General features: G+C 47.8%; 1 protein-coding gene and 1 long non-coding RNA gene across 8 annotated transcripts in view; one reads left to right on the plus strand and one right to left on the minus strand.

The window, feature by feature from the left end:
- Nucleotides 1-18445, minus strand: part of SLC41A3 (solute carrier family 41 member 3) — a 90710-nt gene extending 72265 nt beyond the window's left edge. For 4 of the 7 annotated variants that reach the window (XM_072784831.1, XM_072784830.1, XM_072784833.1 and 1 more), the window contains exon 1: nt 18353-18445. The gene's annotated coding sequence lies outside the window, so the exon portion shown is untranslated. Of the gene's footprint in view, nt 1-17527; nt 17576-17961; nt 18114-18298 lie in introns of those variants that run through there. The other 3 variants (XM_072784826.1, XM_072784827.1, XM_072784828.1) reach the window with 3 other exon arrangements.
- LOC140609678 (uncharacterized) lies at nt 1257-19590 on the plus strand. Its single transcript, XR_012011417.1, has 3 exons — nt 1257-1696; nt 8289-8502; nt 18941-19590. It is a non-coding gene; the product is annotated as an uncharacterized lncRNA (long non-coding RNA).
- Nucleotides 19591-19958: the final 368 nt, after the last annotated feature.

Here is a 19958-nt window from a genome sequence, read left to right on the forward strand (position 1 = left end):
AGTTTCCCCAGACCTTAGTGTGGCATGAGACACTCTCAGGGACTTGAGACCTGCCACCCAGGCCTCCCCACATCCTGGCCCCAGCAGTGTGCCCTCCACCCCCTCCTGCCTGTGACTTTAACTCCTGCTCCTTTCATCCCTCCTGATAAAGTCTGCTGACCCTCAAGAACAATGCCCTGCTCTCAGTTCTGAAACTGGCTGGACTGGGACTGCCCCCTTTCTGCTCGGTCTAGGGAAATTTGGACCAATACCTTCCTGCTAAAGTCCGTAGAGCATTCCACCCTCCTTCTCCAAACTAGAATGCTCTTTTGGAGAATAAATACAGTGTTACTGGTGCTGGGGCTGTGTTTCTCCTGAGGATCCCTGAGGCTCCTTTGTTGTGTGTGCCTCACATGAAGAGTTCGATGGCCAAGGTGTCCATGTCAAAGACATCCACGAACCCAGCTGTATGACACAACTCCTAATAAACCAACCGAACAGCCAGGCCCCCGCACCCACGGAGCCCCATGTCAGCAAGTCCTGGCTAACCTGATCGCTGACTGCCTGAGGGATCCCACTTCTCCCTTCCCTCATTCTAATTCTTGCTCTTAGGTTTTAAGTCAACCAATCAACAGTGAACCCATGAAACCCTAGTCATCCCACCCTAGCAAAGCAGAGCCCTGTGTCCTCACACCCTCCCTCTCTCCCTAAAAGCATACTGTGTGGCACACAAACATGCCGTGTCCCTTCCAGGACCTGCGAGCAATAAAGCTCGTTCTTCCAAGTTCCCTGATGTTTTTTGCTAAGATGCTCCCTGTGATGACAAAACCACAAGGGCCAGTCCAGCCTCAACAATGGGGAACTGGCTGGGGGTTCATCACAAGTGGTACAGGCCCACAGGTCTCTCTGGCCTGTACAGCATCACCGTGGGAAGGCTGAGATGGACATCACACCCTTCTCCTTCTAGCTTTGGGCTGCCAGATTTAGCAGATGAAATGGGACACATTTATGCTGAAGAGTGATTCATTGTTTACCTGAAATTCTGGGTCTTTCCTGGTGGCCCTTCCCAGGTTTCCATGCATGCCTCATTTTGTCCTATCCACTGTTGTCCTACTGTCTCTTTTCCTGGTGTGGCTTCTGCCCCCATTCCAGCGCTGACACTCCAGATGCTCCTCACTTCTGTGCACAGGCCGGGTCTGGACCTCCTCCAGAACCAGGCCTACAGTAACAATGATGTGCTGCCGCTACCTCCTGAACACACGACTCTAGCTCAGGCGGGATCCAGACGCGGAAAGCCAACTCCCCACTCGGTGATTGGAGAGGCGTCTCAGGCACCTGAGGCCTAACACAGATCTCTCAATTTCCCCATCCTGCTTCTCAATCTCCTCCTTCCCTTGAAAGGCACCACAGCCCCCCAGCCAGCCAAGACAGGGCTGTGGATATAAACAGGGATGGCTTGAGGGACACGAGGCATAGATATAATCCTTTGGATTTTGTACAAATCTAGATTTTCCCCAATGGATGCATGCTATTTAAAAAAAAAATTGAGTGGAGAGGAGGGGAAAGATGGCGAAAGAGTAGGGTCCCCAAATCACCTGTCCCCACCAAATTACCTAGATAATCTTCACATCATCCTGAAAATCTACGAATTCGGCCTGAGATTTAAAGAGAGAACAGCCGGAATGCTACAGTGAGAAGAGTTCGCGCTTCTATCAAGGTAGGAAGACGGGGAAAAAGAAATAAAGAAACGAAAGGCCTCCAAGGGGGAGGGGCCCCACGAGGAGCTGGGCTGAGGCCGGGGCGAGTGTCCCCAGGACAGGAGAGCCCCGTCCCGGAGGAGCAGGAGCTGCACCAACCTTCCCGGGCGGAAAGGGGCTGCAGGGAGGTGGAGCAGGACCCAGGAGGGCGGGGATGCCCTCGGGCTCCCCGGGACAGTAACAGACACCTGCGCCCCGGGAGATGCGCCGAGCTCCCTAAGGGCTGCAGCGCGCACGGCGGGACCCGGAGCAGCTGGGGGGGGGCTTGGGGGCGGCTCCGCGGAGGGGGCTGCGGGGCGGGAGCAGCTCGGGGGGACTCGGGGGGACTCGGGGGCGGCTCCGCGGAGGGAGCTGCGGGGCGGGAGCAGCTGGGGGGGCTCGGGGGCGGCTCCGCGGAGGGGGCTGCGGGGCGGGAGCAGCTCGGGGGGCTCGGGGGCGGCTCCGCGGAGGGGGCTGCGGGGCGGGAGCAGCTCGGGGGGCTCGGGGGCGGCTCCGCGGAGGGGGCTGCGGGGCGGGAGCAGCTCGGGGGGCTCGGGGGCGGCTCCGTGGAGGGGGCTGCGGGGCGGGAGCAGCTCGGGGGGCTCGGGGGCGGCTCCGCGGAGGGGGCTGCGGGGCGGGAGCGCGAATCACAACGGCACAGGCCCGGGAGCCCAGGGCGCCAGGACACACCCCAGGATCCGGCCTCCCCCGGGATAGGCAGAGGCCGGGAGGGCTCAGGACAGCAAGGACAATCCTGCCCCGAGCTGAGCAGATCAGCGGCCCCGCCCGGAGCCTCCAGGCCCTGCAGACAGAGAGCTCCGTGGTTCCTGCGGGAGCTGACTCCAGGGCTCCAGAGCTGGCCCCGCCACTGCGGTTGTTCCTCCTGGGGCCTCACGGGGTAAACAACCTCCCCTGAGCCCTGCACCAGGCAGGGGCACAGCAGCTCCCCCAACTAACACCTGAAAATCAACACAACAGGTCCCTCCCCCAGAAGACCAGCTAGACGGACAAGTTCCAGGGGAAGTCAAGGGACTTAAAGTACACAGAATCAGAAGATACTCCCCCGTGTTTTTGTTTTTGCATTTTGATTTCTGTTTGCTTCCCCCCCCCTTTTTTCCCCTTTCTTTCTTTTTCTTCTTTTTTTTTCTTCCTTTTTTTTCTTTATCTCTTTTCTTTCCTTCTTTCTCTCTCTTTTTCTCCTTTTCCCAATACTACTTGTTTTTGGCCACTCTTCACTGAGCAAAATGACTAGAAGGAAAGCCTCACCTCAAAAGAAAGAATCAGAAACAGTCCTCTCTCCCACAGAGTTACAAAATCTGGATTACAATTCAATGTCAGAAAGCCAATTCTGAAGCACTATTATAAAGCTACTGGTGGCTCTAGAAAAAAGCACAAAGGACTCAAGAGACTTCATGACTGCAGAATTAAGATCTAATCAGGCAGAAATTAAAAATCAATTAAATGAGGTGCAATCTAAACTACAGGTCCTTAGACGAGGGTTAACGAGGTGGAAGAACGAGTGAATGACATAGAAGACAAGTTGATGGCAAAGAGGGAAGTTGAGGAAAAAAGAGACAAACAATTAAAAGACCATGAAGATAGATTAAGGGAAATAAACGACAGCCTGAGGAAGAAAAACCTACGTTTAATTGGGGTTCCAGAGGGCGCCGAAAGGGACAGAGGGCCAGAATATGTATTTGAACAAATCAAAGTTGAAAACTTTCCTAATCTGGGAAGGGAAACAGGCATTCAGATCCAGGAAATAGAGAGATTCCCCCCCCCCCTAAAATCAATAAAAACCGTTCAACACCTCAACGTTTGATAGTTAACCTTGCAAATTCCAAAGATAAAGAGAAGATCCTTAAAGCACCAAGAGACAAGAAATCCCTTACTTTTATGGGGAGGAGTATTAGGGTAACAGCAGACCTCCCCACAGAGACCTGGCAGGCCAGAAAGGGCTGGCAAGATATATTCAGGGTCCTAAATGAGAAGAACATGCAACCAAGAATACTTTATCCAGCAAGGCTCTCATTCAAAATGGAAGGAGAGATAAAGAGCTTCCAAGACAGGCAGGAACTGAAAGAATATGTGACCACCAAACCAGCTCTGCAAGAAATTTTAAGGGGGACTCTTAAAATTCCCCTTTAAGAAGAAGTCCAGTGGAACAATCCACAAACAAGGACTGAATAGATATCATGATGACACTAAACTCATATCTTTCAATAGTAACTCTGAACGTGAATGGGCTTAATGACCCCATCAAAAGGCGCAGGGTTTCAGACTGGATAAAAAAGCAGGACCCATCTATTTGCTGTCTACAAGAGACTCGTTTTAGACAGAAGGACACCTACAGCCTGAAAATAAAAGGTTGGAGAACCATTTACAATTCAAACAGTCCTCAAAAGAAAGCAGGGGTAGCCATCCTTATATCAGATAAACTAAACTTTATCCTGAAGACTGTAGTGAGAGATGAAGAGGGACACTATATCATACTTAAAGGATCTATCCAACAAGAGGACTTAACAATCCTCAATATTTATGCCCCGAATGTGGGACCTCCCAAATATTTAAATCAATTAATAACTAAAGTGAAGAAATACTTAGGTAATAAAACACTTATACTTGGTGACTTCAATCTAGCGCTTTCTACACTTGATAGGTCTTCTAAACACAACATCTCCAAAGAAACGAGAGCTTTAAATGACACACTGGACCAGATGGATTTCACAGATATCTACAGAACTTTACATCCAAACTCAACTGAATACACATTCTTCTCAAGTGCACATGGAACTTTCTCCAGAATAGACACATACTGGGTCACAAATCGAGTCTGAATCGATACCAAAAGATTGGGAACATCCCCTGCATATTCGCAGACCATAATGCCTTGAAATTAGAACTAAATCACAACAAGATGTTTGGAAGGACGACAAACACGTGGAGGTTAAGGACCATCCTGCTAAAAGATGAAAGGGTCAACCAGGAAATTAAGGAAGAATTAAAAAGATTCATGGAAACTAATAAGAATGAAGATACAACCATTCAAAATCTTTGGGATGTAGCAAAAGCAGTCCTGAGGGGGAAATACATCGCAATACAAGCATCCGTTCAAAAACTGTAAAGAACTCAAATACAAAAGCTAACCTTACACATAAAGGAGCTAGAGAAAAAACAGCAAATAGATCCTACACCCAGTAGAAGAAGAGAGTTAACAAAGATTCGAGCAGAACTCAACTAAATCGAGACCAGAAGAACTGTGGAACAGATCAACAAAACCGGGAGTTGGTTCTTTGATAGAATTAATAAGATAGGTAAACCATTAGCCAGCCTTATTAAAAAGAAGAGAGAGAAGACTCAAATTAATAAAATCATGAATGAGAAAGGAGAGATCACTACCAACACCAAGGAAATACAATGATTTTAAAAACATATTATGAACAGCTATATGCCAATAAATTAGGCAATCTAGAAGAAATGGACGCATTCCTGGAAAGCCACAAACTACCAAAACTGAAACTGGAAGAAATAGAAAACCTGAGCCAGCCAATAACCAGGGAGGAAATTGAAGCAGTCATCCAAAACCTCCCAAGACACAAAAGTCCAGCGCCAGATGGCTTCCCAGGGGAATTCGATCAAATGTTTAAAGAAGAAACCATACCTATCCTACTAAAGCTGTTTGGAAAGATAGAAAGAGATGGAGTACTTCCAAATTCATTCTATGAGGCCAGCATCACCTTAATTCCAAAACCAGACAACGACCCCACCAAAAAGGAGAATTACAGACCAATATCCCTGATGAACGTGGATGCAAAAATTCTCAACAAGATACTAGCCAATAGGTTCCAACAATACATTAAGAAAATTATTCACCATGACCAAGTAGGATTTATCCCCGGGACACAAGGCTAGTTCAACACTCGTAAAACAATCAATGTGATTCATCATATCAGCAAGAGAAAAACCAAGAACCATATGATCCTCTCATTAGATGCAGAGAAAGCTTTTGACAAAATACAGCATCCATTCCTGATCAAAACTCTTCAGAGCTTAGGGATAGAGGGAACATCCCTCAACATCCTAAAAGCCATCTACGAAAAGCCCACAGCAAATATCATTCTCAATGGGGAAGCACTGAGAACCTTTCCTCTAAGAACAGGAACAAGACAGGGATGTCCACTCTCACCACTGCTATTCAACATAGTACTGGAAGTCCTAGCCTCAGCAATCAGACAACAAAAAGACATTAAAGGCATTCAAATTGGCAAAGAACAAGTCAAACTCTCCCTCTTCACTGATGACAGGATACTCTACATAGAAAACCCAAAAGCCTCTACCCCAAGATTGCTAGAACTCATACAGCAATTTGGCAGTGTGGCAGGATACAAAACCAATGCCCAGAAATCAGTGACATTTCTATACACTAACAATGAGACTGAAGAAAGAGAAATTAAGGAGTCAATCCCATTTACAATTGCACCCAAAAGCATAAGATACCTAGGAATAAACCTAACCACAGAGGTAAAGGATCTATACCCTAAAAACTATAGAACACTTCTGAAAGAAATTGAGGAAGACACAAAGAGATGGGATAATATTCCATGCTCACGGATTGGCAGAATTAATATTGTGAAAATGTCAATGTTACCCAGGGCAATTTACACACTTAATGCAATCCCTATCAAAATACCATGGACTTTCTTCAGAGAATTAGAACAAATTATCTTAAGATTTGTGTGGAATCAGAAAAGACCCCGAATAGCCAGGGGAATTTTAAAAAAGAAAACTATAGCTGGGGGCATCACAATGCCAGATTTCAGGTTGTACTACGAAGCTGTGGTCATCAAGACACTGTGGTACTGGCACAAAAACAGACACATAGATCAATGGAACAGAATAGAGAATCCAGAAGTGGACCCTGAACTTTATGGTCAACTAATATTCGATAAAGGAGGAAAGACTATCCATTGGAAGAAAGACAGTCTCTTCAATAGATGGTGCTGGGAAAATTGGACATCCACATGTGAAGAATGAAACTAGACCACTCTCCTTCACCATACACAAAGATAAACTCAAAATGGATGAAAGATCTAAATGTGAGACAAGATTCCATCAAAATCCTAGAGGAGAACACAGGCAACACCCTTTTTGAACTCGGCCACAGTAACTTCTTGCAAGATACATCCATGAAGGCAAAAGAAACAAAAGCAAAAATGAACTATTGGGACTTCATCAAGATAAGAAGCTTTTGCACAGCAAAGGATACAGTCAACAAAACTCAAAGACAACCTACAGAATGGGAGAGGATATTTGCAAATGACATATCAGATAAAGGGCTAGTTTCCAAAATCTATAAAGAACTTCTTAAACTCAACACCAAAGAAACAAACAATCCAATCATGAAATGGGCAAAAGACATGAAGAGAAATCTCACAGAGGAAGACATAGACATGGCCAACATGCACATGAGAAAATGCTCTGCATCACTTGCCATCAGGGAAATACAAATCAAAACCACAATGAGATACCACCTCACACCAGTGAGAATGGGGAAAATTAACAAGGCAGGAAACCACAAATGTTGGAGAGGATGCGGAGAAAAGGGAACCCTTCTTACACTGTTGGTGGGAATGTGAACTGGTGCAGCCACTCTGGAAACTGTGTGGAGGTTCCTCAAAGAGTTAAAAATAGACCTGCCCTACGACCCAGCAATTGCACTGTTGGGGATTTACCCCAAAGATACAGATGCAATGAAACGCCGGGACACCTGCACCCCGATGTTTGTAGCAGCAATGTCCACAATAGCCAAATTGTGGAAGGAGCCTCAGTGTCCATCGAAAGATGAATGGATAAAGAAGATGTGGTTTATGTATACAATGGAATATTCCTCAGCCATTAGAAACGACAAATACTCACCATTTGCTTCGACATGGATGGAACTGGAGGGTATTATGCTGAGTGAAGTAAGTCAATCGGAGAAGGACAAACATTATATGTTCTCATTCCTTTGGGGAATATAAAAAATAGTGAAAGGGAATAGAAGGGAAGGGAGAAGAAATGTGCGGGAATATCAGAAAGGGAGTCAGAAGATAAAGACTCCTTACTCTGGGAAATGAACTAGGGGTGGTGGAAGGGTGGGGGGGAGGGGATTTTTGGGTGACGGGCACTGAGGGGGGCACTTGACGGGATGAGCACTGGGTGTTATTCTGTATGTTGGCAAATTGAACACCAATAAAAAAGAAATTTAGTATATAAAAATTGAGTGAAAGATACAGAGTTCCATATACCTCCACCCCAACATCCCACAGGAGAGAGGAGCATGTTTTACTGAACTTACACCAACACATTATAATCACCCTGAGTCGAGTTCACTCTTGTGCTGTACACTCAATAGGTTTGGACAAATGTATAATGACATGTATCCATCATAATAACATACAGAGTAGTTTCACTGCCCCAAAAACTCTCTGTGCTCCACCTATTCATCCTTCTCTCCCCCTCAGTACATGAATGATTCATCATCCTTCAACAAATAACGTTTTGTTCTTTCCTTCTATGCTGGGCATTTTCCAGGTACTGAGAATACACTGAAAAGCAAGACAGATAAAGGTCCTACTCTCAGTTGGGAGGAGCAAGATGGCGGAGGAGTAGGGTCCCCAAATCACCTGTCTCCACCAAACTACCTAGAAAACCTTCAAATTATCCTGAAAATCTATGAATTCGGCCTGAGATTTAAAGAGAGACCAGCTGGAATGCTACAGTGAGAAGAGTTCGCGCATCTATCAAGGTAGGAAGACGGGGAAAAAGAAATAAAGGAACAAAGGCCTCCAAGGGGGAGGGGCCCAGGAGGAGCCAGGCTGAGGCCGGGGCGAGTGTCCCCAGGACAGGAGAGCCCCGTCCCGGAGGAGCAGGAGCTGCACCGACCTTCCCAGGCGGAAAGAGGCTCCAGGGAGGTGGAGCAGGACCCGGGAGGGCGAGGATGCCCTCGGGCTCCCGGGGACAGTAACAGCAACTGCGCGCCCAGGAGAGTGCGCCGAGCTCCCTAAGGGCTGCAGCGCGGGCGGCGGGACCCGGCGGGACCCGGAGCAGCTGAAGGGGCTCGGGCGGCGGCTCCGCGGAGGGGGCTGCGCGGCCCCGGGAGCAGCTCGGAGGGGCTCGGGCAGAGGAAGAGGCTCCGTGCAGAGGGGCCTGCGCGGTTCCAGGAGCAGCTCGGAGGGGCTCGGGCGGCGGCTCCGCGGAGGGGGTTGCGCGGCCCGGGAGCGCGAATCCACCAGCGCAGGCGCCGGGACACAGGGCGCCGGGACACAGCCCAGGATCCGGCCTCCCCCGGGACAGGCAGAGGCCGGGAGGGCCCAGGACAGCGAGGACGCTCCTGCCCGGAGCTGAGCAGATCAGCGGCCCCGCCCCGGAGCCTCCAGGCCCTGCAGACGGAGTTCCTGCCGGAGCTGAATCCAGGGCTCCAGAGCTGCCCCGCCACTGGGGCTGTTCCTCCTGCGGCCTCACGGGGTAAACAACCCCCACCGAGCCCTGCACCAGGCAGGGGCACAGCAGCTCCCCCAACTGCTAACACCTGAGAATCAGCACAACAGGCCCCTCCCCCAGAACACCAGCTAGACTGACAAGTTCCAGGAGAAGCCAAGGGACTTAACACAGAATCAGAAGATACTCCCCGGTGGTTCTTTTTTTGTTTGTTTTTGTTTTTGTTTTTGTTTTGTTTTGCTTTTTGATTTGTTTCCTTCCCCCACCCCCTTTTTTCTCCTTTCTTTTTCTTTCTCTTTTTCTTCTTTTTTTTTTCGTTTTTTTTCTTTTTCTTCCCTTTTTTTTTCTCTTTCTCTTTTCTTTCCTTCTTTCTCTCCTCTCTTTTTCTCTTTTTCCCAATACTACTTGCTTTTGGCCACTCTGCACTGAGCAAAATGACTAGAAGGAAAACCTCACCTCAAAAGAAAGAATCAGAAACAGTCCTCTCTCCCACAGAGTTACAAAATCTGGATTACAATTCAATGTCAGAAAGCCAATTCAGAAGCACTATTATACAGCTACTGGTGGCTCTAGAAAAAAGTATAAAGGACTCAAGAGACTTCATGACTGCAGAATTTAGAGCTAATCAGGCAGAAATTAAAAATCAATTGAATGAGATGCAATCCAAACTAGAAGTCCTAACGACGAGGGTTAACGAGGTGGAAGAACGAGTGAGTGACCTAGAAGACAAGTTGATAGCAAAGAGGGAAACTGAGGAAAAAAGAGACAAACAATTAAAAGACCATGAAGATAGATTAAGGGAAATAAACGACAGCCTGAGGAAGAAAAACCTACGTTTAATTGGGGTTCCCAAGGGCGCCGAAAGGGACAGAGGGCCAGAATATGTATTTGAACAAATTCTAGCTGAAAACTTTCCTTTTTTTTTTTTTTTTTTTTTTTTTTTTTTTTTTTTTTTTTTAGCTGAAAACTTTCCTAATCTGGGAAGGGAAACAGGCATTCAGATCCAGGAAATAGAGAGATCCCCCCCTAAAATCAATAAAAACCGTTCAACACCTCGACATTTAATTGTGAAGCTTGCAAATTCCAAAGATAAAGAGAAGATCCTTAAAGCAGCAAGAGACAAGAAATCCCTGACTTTTATGGGGAGGAGTATTAGGGTAACAGCAGACCTCTCCACAGAGACCTGGCAGGCCAGAAAGGGCTGGCAGGATATATTCAGGGTCCTAAATGAGAAGAACATGCAACCAAGAATACTTTATCCAGCAAGGCTCTCATTCAAAATGGAAGGAGAGATAAAGAGCTTCCAAGACAGGCAGCAACTAAAAGAATATGTGACCTCCAAACCAGCTCTGCAAGAAATTTTAAGGGGGCCTCTTAAAATTCCCCTTTAAGAAGAAGTTCAGTGGAACAGTCCACAAAAACAAAGACTGAATAGATATCATGATGACACTAAACTCATATCTCTCAATAGTAACTCTGAATGTGAACGGGCTTAATGACCCCATCAAAAGGCGCAGGGTTTCAGACTGGATAAAAAAGCAGGACCCATCTATTTGCTGTCTACAAGAGACTCATTTTAGACAGAAGGACACCTACAGCCTGAAAATAAAAGGTTGGAGAACCATTTACCATTCGAATGGTCCTCAAAAGAAAGCAGGGGTAGCCATCCTTATATCAGATAAACTAAAATTTACCCCAAAGACTGTAGTGAGAGATGAAGAGGGACACTATATCATACTTAAAGGATCTATCCAACAAGAGGACTTAACAATCCTCAATATATATGCTCCGAATGTGGGAGCTGCCAAATATATAAATCAATTATTAACCAAAGTGAAGAAATACTTAGATAATAATACACTTATACTTGGTGACTTCAATCTAGCTCTTTCTATACTCGATAGGTCTTCTAAGCACAACATCTCCAAAGAAACGAGAGCTTTAAATGATACACTGGACCAGATGGATTTCACAGATATCTACAGAACTTTACATCCAAACTCAACTGAATACACATTCTTCTCAAGCGCACATGGAACTTTCTCCAGAATAGACCACATATTGGGTCACAAATCGGGTCTGAACCGATACCAAAAGATTGGGATTGTCCCCTGCATATTCTCGGACCATAATGCCTTGAAATTAGAACTAAATCACAACAAGAAGTTTGGAAGGACCTCAAACACATGGAGGTTAAGGACCATCCTGCTAAAAGATAAAAGGGTCAACCAGGAAATTAAGGAAGAATTAAAAAGATTCATGGAAACTAATGAGAATGAAGATACAACCGTTCAAAATCTTTGGGATGCAGCAAAAGCAGTCCTAAGGGGGAAATACATCGCAATACAAGCATCCATTCAAAAACTGGAAAGAACTCAAATACAAAAGCTAACCTTACACATAAAGGAGCTAGAGAAAAAACAGCAAATAGATCCTACACCCAAGAGAAGAAGGGAGTTAATAAAGATTCGAGCAGAACTCAACGAAATCGAGACCAGAAGAACTGTGGAACAGATCAACAGAACCAGGAGTTGGTTCTTTGAAAGAATTAATAAGATAGATAAACCATTAGCCAACCTTATTAAAAAGAAGAGAGAGAAGACTCAAATTAATAAAATCATGAATGAGAAAGGAGAGATCACTACCAACACCAAGGAAATACAAACGATTTTAAAAACATATTATGAACAGCTATACGCCAATAAATTAGGCAATCTAGAAGAAATGGACGCATTCCTGGAAAGCCACAAACTACCAAAACTGGAACAGGAAGAAATAGAAAACCTGAACAGGCCAATAACCAGGGAGGAAATTGAAGCAGTCATCAAAAACCTCCCAAGACACAAGAGTCCAGGGCCAGATGGCTTCCCAGGAGAATTTTATCAAACGTTTAAAGAAGAAATCATACCTATTCTCCTAAAGCTGTTTGGAAAGATAGAAAGAGATGGAGTGCTTCCAAATTCGTTCTATGAAGCCAGCATCACCTTAATTCCAAAGCCAGACAAAGACCCCGCCAAAAAGGAGAATTACAGACCAATATCCCTGATGAACATGGATGCAAAAATTCTCAACAAGATACTGGCCAATAGGATCCAACAGTACATTAAGAAAATTATTCACCATGACCAAGTAGGATTTATCCCTGGGACACAAGGCTGGTTCAACACCCGTAAAACAATCAATGTGATTCATCATATCAGCAAGAGAAAAACCAAGAACCATATGATCCTCTCATTGGATGCAGAGAAAGCATTTGACAAAATACAGCATCCATTCCTGATCAAAACTCTTCAGAGTGTAGGGATAGAGGGAACATTCCTCGACATCTTAAAAGCCATCTATGAAAAGCCCACAGCAAATATCATTCTCAATGGGGAAGCACTGGGAGCCTTTCCCCTAAGATCAGGAACAAGACAGGGATGTCCACTCTCACCACTGCTGTTCAACATAGTACTGGAAGTCCTAGCCTCAGCAATCAGACAACAAAAAGACATTAAAGGCATTCAAATTGGCAAAGAAGAAGTCAAACTCTCCCTCTTCGCCGATGACATGATACTCTACATAGAAAACCCAAAAGTCTCCACCCCAAGATTGCTAGAACTCATACAGCAATTCGGTAGCGTGGCAGGATACAAAATCAATGCCCAGAAGTCAGTGGCATTTCTATACACTAACAATGAGACTGAAGAAAGAGAAATTAAGGAGTCAATCCCATTTACAATTGCACCCAAAAGCATAAGATACCTAGGAATAAACCTCACCAAAGAAGTAAAGGATCTATACCCTCAAAACTATAGAACACTTCTGAAAGAAATTGAGGAAGACACAAAGAGATGGAAAAATATTCCATGCTCATGGATTGGCAGAATTAATATTGTGAAAATGTCAATGTTACCCAGGGCAATATACACGTTTAATGCAATCCCTATCAAAATACCATGGACTTTCTTCAGAGAGTTAGAACAAATTATTTTAAGATTTGTGTGGAATCAGAAAAGACCCCGAATAGCCAGGGGAATTTTAAAAAAGAAAACCATATCTGGGGGCATCACAATGCCAGATTTCAGGTTGTACTACAAAGCTGTGGTCATCAAGACAGTGTGGTACTGGCACAAAAACAGACACATAGATCAGTGGAACAGAATAGAGAATCCAGAAGTGGACCCTGAACTTTATGGGCAACTAATATTCGATAAAGGAGGAAAGACTATCCATTGGAAGAAAGACAGTCTCTTCAATAAATGGTGCTGGGAAAATTGGACATCCACATGCAGAAGAATGAAACTAGACCACTCTCTTTCACCATACACAAAGATAAACTCAAAATGGATGAAAGATCTAAATGTGAGACAAGATTCCATCAAAATCCTAGAGAAGAACACAGACAACACCCTTTTTGAACTCGGCCATAGTAACTTCTTGCAAGATACATCCACGAAGGCAAAAGAAACAAAAGCAAAAATGAACTATTGGGACTTCATCAAGATAAGAAGCTTTTTCACAGCAAAGGATACAGTCAACAAAACTCAAAGACAACCTACAGAATGGGAGAAGATATTTGCAAATGACATATCAGACAAAGGGCTAGTTTCCAAGATCTATAAAGAACTTATTAAACTCAACACCAAAGAAACAAACAATCCAATCATGAAATGGGCAAAAGACATGAACAGAAATCTCACAGAGGAAGACATAGACATGGCCAACATGCATATGAGAAAATGCTCTGCATCACTTGCCATCAGGGAAATACAAATCAAAACCACAATGAGATACCACCTCACACCAGTGAGAATGGGGAAAATTAACAAGGCAGGAAACAACAAATGTTGGAGAGGATGCGGAGAAAAGGGAACCCTCATACACTGTTGGTGGGAATGTGAACTGGTGCAGCCACTCTGGAAAACTGTGTGGAGGTTCCTCAAAGAGTTAAAAATAGACCTGCCCTACGACCCAGCAATTGCACTGTTGGGGATTTACCCCAAAGATACAAATGCAATGAAACGCCGGGACACCTGCACCCCGATGTTTATAGCAGCAATGGCCACGATAGCCAAACTGTGGAAGGAGCCTCGGTGTCCAACGAAAGATGAATGGATAAAGAAGATGTGGTTTATGTATACAATGGAATATTACTCAGCTATTAGAAATGACAAATACCCACCATTTGCTTCAACGTGGATGGAACTGGAGGGTATTATGCTGAGTGAAGTAAGTCAGTCGGAGAAGGACAAACATCATATGTTCTCATTCATTTGGGGAATATAAATAATAGTGAAAGGGAAAATAAGGGAAGGGAGAAGAAATGTGTGGGAAATATCAGAAAGGGAGACAGAACGTAAAGACTGCTAACTCTGGGAAACGAACTAGGGGTGGTAGAAGGGGAGGAGGGCGGGGGGTGGGAGTGAATGGGTGACGGGCACTGGGTGTTATTCTGTATGTTAGTAAATTGAACACCAATAAAAAAAAATAAAATAAAATAAATAAAATAAAAAATAAATAAATAAATAAATGCTAATTAAAAAAAAAAAAAAAAAAGGTCCTACTCTCAGGAAATTTGTATTCTAGAGGCCGAGATAGAAATAAACAGGAGAACAAATAAATAAATGAGGCAAATTAAATACAGTGAACTGTCAGGGACTATTCCAGGAAAGTGTAGGGTTGGGAACAGATGGAGGATCAAGGAAGGCCCTAGAAGAAGGTGTGACATTTTACTAAACCTCCACTGATAAATAAATACATGCATACATATATATAACAATGCCAACTGCACAGGGGCTCCTGGTTGGCTCAGCTGGAAAAGCATGCAACTCTTGATCTTGGGGTTGTGAGTTCGAGCCCCATGTTGGGTATAGCGATTACTGAAAAATAAATAAAACTTAAAAGAAATGCCAACTGTGCAAAGGTCTAGGGAAAGAGCCCTGCAAGCAGAGACAGAAGCAAGTATAAAGGCACTAAAGTAGGGCAAATGTGGCACTTCCAAGGAAGGAACAGCAGAGAGGCCAACAAGTGTGGGGTACCTGGATGAAATAGGATGGCAGGATTTGAGCCCAGGGCTGCCAGTCCTGTAGGGTCTTACGGGCAAAGCAAGTTCATGTTTCTTCCTCAGAGTGATTTTTTTATGTTGAAAACATAAAAACCAATGGCAACCCTATTGGTTGCCCCACTAAAAGGAATCAGGGCCCATGAGTGACCCAAAATGACCCCCATAAAGGATAACTGACAATGGACCAGCTCTGTGACTTCAGCTACATTCCATCTGCCCTCTGGGGGCAAGAGAGTTGAGGATTGCCAATGTGGGAGAAAATCTTAGCTGCCCATGACCCTATGTCCTTCAAGAATAGCTGGGTACTTAGCATCAAAACTCTAAAAGTCAACGTGAGCTCCAGCCTTAAAAAAGGATCTACCTTCTGGCTCTGACACTTCTAAAAGCAGTCCAAAGCAACAATTCCCCTTAGTCTGGGGATACCTCCATGCACCTCTGACACTCAGATTTTCATCTCCCGTACTCAGAGACAGAGCCCTTGGAGGACAATAAATCCCCTAACTTGAGGCAGAAGAAAAATCAAGATGGCTCCGGAACATTCTGTGGTTGCCAGAAAATAAGAGATTTTCAAAGGCGTCAGACGAAGGACTATTAAATGACAAAGGAACGAAATGTAAACAGACCACCACAGTCAATCAGCAACAACTTCAGCATTTAATAATAATAAATATAGTACAACTGCCACTTCACAAGTTGAATCTGCAAAGGGCCACAAGTTCATGATATCAAAACACAAAAGGTAAATTAATACAAAACATATAAAACCAATAAAGAATAAAATGAAACAGCAGACAAAACCAGTCACGAATTAGAGTCAACAAAGGATGAAATATAGCCTACTAGAGAATCCTTCCTTCATTAACTTTAATGAACTGGGCCCTGTGTCGGCTTGATCACGACTGAATCACTTCACCAAGAGGAGACACATCCTTGACCCCTCGCGTGTAAACAGGAAGGAGTGGCCAAGGCAGACAGTGCTGGAAAGAGCAGAAATCCCCCAGCACCCTTGCTCACAGGATAACCAGGCAGCAGGAAAGCTCACCCGCTAGAGGGCACAGATGACCAGACAAGATAACTAATTAAAAAGAGGGCCAAAAGTATTTACAAAAACTAGGTAATTAGAGAAACGTGTAACCCGAAGATTCTTTCTCTCCTCCCAAAGGGAGAAAAACCCTCTGGATGACCCACTCACCATGTTCAGATTCAAGTGGAACACAAATGGATTTCTAAATATGCCAAGAAACCAGGCTGGCACAGGAGGCACTGCCGGGAGCTGTGCTAAACTGAAGGCTATCCCGACTGCTGAGAAAGAGGCTATGTCTCAAGGCGCGAGGCAGAGCTACGCGGACCGCACAGAGCAGCTCCAAGAGAAACTCGCGTGAGGCAAACACGCTGAGGAAGGCCCTCTAAAATCATCTAACGTGCATCCGAGGCCCAGTGTGGTGGGCACCCAGCAGGCATTCCCACCTGCTCTGTGCCCCTTACATGTGGGGACACCGTGACCCACCCACAGCGACCTCACGTTCCCATGGATGGTGGTCAAAGGCACTCAGCTGCCTCGAGAACTGGGAGCATTGCAGAAGCAGGATGTGTTCAAATGTGGATCAACAGCAACGAGTACAGTGGGACACACCAGGTCCTGGAGCACAGGCCTGCTGCTGAGGGAGGCTCCCGTCGGGAGTGTGGGCTGTGGACACAGGCAAAGCCTCTCCTGCAGCCCACGGAGAAGGGTGAGGCTGCGGGGAGATGGCACTGGCTCCAGGGCAGGGGTTCCCACCCAGCCTGTCCCACAGAGGATGCGATATGGACGCAGTGCTCCAGGACAGCCCCCACCACAGGCAACTACCCGGCCAAGGTGTCAGAGTGTGGAGCGAGAGCCCTGCAGGGCCCGAGTGCTTGGGGCCCCTTCCTCGGGCACAGGCCATGAGAGTGGCTGGGCAGGGGGACCGAGCCCACCTGGCTGCCAGTCACATGAGTCTATAAAGGTCACTGACCTTCCAGATGCCTCTCAGGGGTCCGTCCCATCGGTTGTATGCATCCCAGTGAGTCAAGGAGAAGCTGACCTTGAATCCAAGGCCTTCTGGGCACTCCAGAGCACGTCAGGTCTGAGACCTGGTCACCAGTACCTCATACACGCTAGTGCTCACTGCAAGCCAGGAGGCAGGGCCACTCCTAACTACTCACTGAACAATCATTTCCACTCAGCAGCCCGCTCCCTGGCTGTGAGGTCGAAGTGCCTCTGGGCTTCACGGGGGACGGGCTTCAGTGGAAGCACCCTGGGGCCTACCTGAGGGTCTGAAATCCAGCTCTTTCCTTTCCTAGATGCGGGTCCTTGGAAAAGTTCGATTTCTGTTAAATGGGGACCACAGCGCCGACTTCAGAGTTGTGAAGATTAAGCGTAATAATGCCTTTGTATCACAAGACACCTGGCCCGTCCCACCCTCAGTCCAAACCCCTCAAAGTCCGAAAGTTTCAGACCAGTGTTTCTCAGACTACAGCTGCATCAAAAGCACTTGTAGTACCGCCCCTCCCCTCGGTAGTTTCTGGGGGAGAGGGAGCAGCGGGCGTACCTGAACAAGACCTGCGCACTCCTCACGGCCTGGACGCCCCCCTGCCACCCGCAAGGGCGTGGCACCCCTCCCCCCCCACCCCCCCGGCCCTGGGTTTGCCTCTGTGGGTCTCAGGTGCCTCGTCCAGCGCTGCCCCTGCCTTGGTCCTTACCTGGCTACCTCCTCAGGCGCCGCCTCCGCCCTGGGTCCCCCGGGACCACTTTTTCTTCCCCTTCCCGGTTTTACCTTACATCACCGTACCTCCCGGCCCCGGGCCTCCCCTCTAAAACCCCGGCTCTCGGTTTCCCAGGTCCTCCGCGTTCCCCAAGCCCCGAGCCTCCCCGGGGTGCCCAGCCGGGCCCCGCGATCCCCCGGAGCGGTCCTTCCTCTCCGGCGCCTCCCCCACCCCGGGCTCCACCCGGCGCTTCGCGTGGACCTCTCCTGAGTGCCACCCCCGCCACCCCGCCCGCCCTCGGAACTCCCCCCCTTGGACCCCACCCCCGGTTTACCCCGGACTTCGCGCGCCTCTGTCCCCGCCCGCATCGGGCGCAGGGCCGGCTTACCGGATCCCTCCCGGCGGGGCGCGGGGCGCGGGGGAAAGGGGGAAAGGGGGAGGCAGGGCTTGTGTAGCCTCCCCTCCGGGCGGGGCGGCGCGGGGGGCGGGGCGGGCGCGCGGGGGGAAAGGGGGAGGCGGGGCTTGTGTAGCCTCCCCTCCGGGCGGGGCGGGGCGGGGCGGGCGCGCGGGGGAAAGGGGGAAGCAGGGCTTGTGTAGCCTCCCCTCCGGGCGGGGCGGCGCGGGGCGGGGCGGGGCGGGAGCGCGGTGGGGGGGAAGCAGGGCTTGTGTAGCCTCCCCTCCCGGCGGGGCGGTGCGGGGGGCGGTGCGGGGGGCGGTGCGGGGGGCGGGGCGGGGCGGGGCGGGCGCGCGGGGGAAAGGGGGAGGCAGGGCTTGTGTAGCCTCCCCTCCCGGCGGGGCGGGGCGGGGCGGGGCGGGGCGGGCCCCCAGTGGGACAGTCGCGCCGGCCCGTCCAGAGCGCGGAGGGCAGGGCGGTGCAGAGCCCCGCCCCGGGCCGCAGAGCGCGGAAGCAGGAGTCACCCGCAGGTCGGGCTCCCCCAGGCTGAGCGCGCTGAGCTCCCCTCGTCGTGTGTTGCAGGGAATCATCCGAGGCTTGGTTTCCAAAGAAGAAAACCGACTCTCGGGCTGTGAAACATCCCGGAGGAAAGGGGGCTGGAGGATCCCGCCTTTAGAGGAAGTGTGCAGACTGTGCACACTGGCCATTCCCAAGGAATGGATGCTTCGCCGGCAGCCCCTGCCCCACTAAGTCTCCAGGAACAGCGTTTTCTTCTTGCGGTGACCTCTTTATTGTAGAAATGTTCACACATGCAAAAGTATGGCAGTAAACTGATCCCACACACCCGTGGTCAGCTTCCATCATGGTCTGCCTCCTGCCTTTTTGTTCCCGTCTATATCCCTCCCCACACACATCTTCCCTGCCCCCCCACCAGAGTAACTTTAAGACATTCCAGCAAACATATTTCACCTTTAAACACTTGAGTATGTTTATCTAATCTATCAATGTTTGTTTTTTCAAACATCCCCATAATATCGCACCTAACAAAAAAAAAAAAAAAGCAATACCCAGTCTGGTTCTACTTTCCCAGATGACTCAAAGATGTCTTGACTGCCGGCCTCTTCTAACCAAGATCTAAAGAGGGATGAGAGATTGTGGAGGGAGAAAGCCCCAGGTAAAGTTCACCCTCATGGTTTGAGCCAGAACATGAGTCCAACCACAGGATAGTCCAAAACAGGGGTGGAAATGCATTGACAAGTGAAAAGCTAAATATTTAACAAGATTTAGTACTACATTATATTACTTCAGCAAAGACAACTCTGTGTATAAGGAGGGCCTCTGGATATAGGCCATCTTGCCCAATCCCTGGTTTGTATGGCCTACACACCTCTGTACACAGCTAGGCTTCAGGGCCCAGCCATCCCCTGACACCTCCTGCCCTCCCCACCGAAAGAGGGATCAAGTCCACCAGCAGCCAGGCCAGTAACCCTACCCTAACCTTTCCAGATCAAGCTCCCAACTCCCCAGGATCTGGGAATTCTGAGTGACTCTAAGCCCACTTCCAGAATGTATACCCACCCAGATCAGTGCCTAGAGAAGG

The sequence above is a fragment of the Canis lupus genome, chromosome 19 (genome assembly GCF_048164855.1).
Source record: "Canis lupus baileyi chromosome 19, mCanLup2.hap1, whole genome shotgun sequence".
Lineage (NCBI taxonomy): Eukaryota > Metazoa > Chordata > Mammalia > Carnivora > Canidae > Canis > Canis lupus.